This window comes from Lygodium microphyllum, chromosome 21, assembly GCF_053477565.2.
Source record: "Lygodium microphyllum isolate KBCC chromosome 21, Lygodium_microphyllum_v1.1.10, whole genome shotgun sequence".
NCBI classification, from domain to species: Eukaryota; Viridiplantae; Streptophyta; class Polypodiopsida; order Schizaeales; family Lygodiaceae; genus Lygodium; species Lygodium microphyllum.
This window is the reverse complement of record NC_141155.1, coordinates 31,073,017-31,074,287: the sequence shown is the minus strand read 5'-3', so window position 1 is coordinate 31,074,287 and position 1,271 is coordinate 31,073,017. Positions and strand designations below refer to the sequence as shown.

The 1,271-nt window shown below is 45.6% G+C and overlaps 1 non-coding gene across 1 annotated transcript; it reads left to right on the top strand.

Moving 5' to 3' along the window:
* Window positions 1-310: 310 nt before the first annotated feature.
* On the top strand, window positions 311-568 carry LOC148017863 (signal recognition particle RNA). Its single transcript, XR_015687815.1, has one exon.
* The last annotated feature ends 703 nt before the right edge of the window (window positions 569-1,271 follow it).

Below are 1,271 nucleotides of genomic sequence, written 5' to 3'. Positions count from 1 at the left end.
CTGTGCATGCAGCGAACGAAAGGCAATTTGGGAACGAAGGGGGCAGAGCAGAGATATAGAGCAAAACAGAGGGAGGATGGGACGCAATCTAAGCGGCGAGAAGACGGCGGCGTGGTCCGCCAGCACGCCGGAAGCCAAGCATATCTCAAAGAAATAGCATCGCATTCTTCTTAATACGTGTGGCGATTTGGAAGTGAAGGAGGTGGATGGTATTATATGGATCTCCCACATGGGATAAGCACGCCTACGCCACCTCTCTATGAGTAGCACATCGGTAGGCGGCGCTTCTTTCGTTCCTGGGTGTAGTGTGACGCCTGTAACCCGCGGAGGGGGGACAGATCCGGTTGGAGTGGATGCAGATCGGCGAGCCATTGTTGAGCAGGAGAGAGGAGTTCTGGCTCTCTCTGCAGGAGGCGTCCGACTCCAAGTCCTGAGTTGGCCGGGTATTCGCCCGGAGAGGCGGGGTGCCCGCTCCTTGAGCGAGGGGGGATCACGTGAGGCCGGGAACGGAGCAACGTCACCCCTCCCTCTGGACGGTGGAGGGATAACGCCACGCTCGATCTCTTCTCACTACCTACCACCGGCGCTGCAAACCTCCAACCCCTCTCATACTTGCTCTAATCCTACTCACTTCTTTCTCTCACACTCATACTCTTCCTTCTTCCCTTACTATTTCTCTCATGTATGTCGTATGATTATGCCTTGATCTTAGGTGTACATGACACATAAAGGGCCAAAGAATCCAAGATCCCTTAAGCAAGGTAGGACAAGAGTCAAAGAATCCAAGATCCCTTGAGTGCACTAAACTCAACAATCGTGTTTGTTTGCTAATAGAGGAGTTCAACAATGTGCAACTTGGATATGTGATTTGAAGGTATTTTCTATATTATTTTAACATCTTGCAACCCATTGCAATCAATTTTCGGTTAGTTTCAATCAAGTTTCTACTTTTATAAACCTTCAATTTTAGCACCTCTATGTATAGTTTTTCTGAATAGCAAAATTTTAGTTCTTAGCAATGTTCACACTTGCACAAGTTGGTTGAAAGTCAAGAATGAGGTACATTCTGTTAATTAACCTCCAATTAACGTAGTTCATTGGATTTCTTAAAAGCCTAAAAATGAAAGGAATGTAGCAAAAAGTGCAAAAAGTGAAGCTTATGGTATCTATTGGCTTCAAGAAGAGAGAGAATTATTATAACAAGAAGTTTTTCAAGTGAGGAATGTAATGGAGTTGCAAATTTCTCACTATTTCAAGGTTGTTAATGTTCT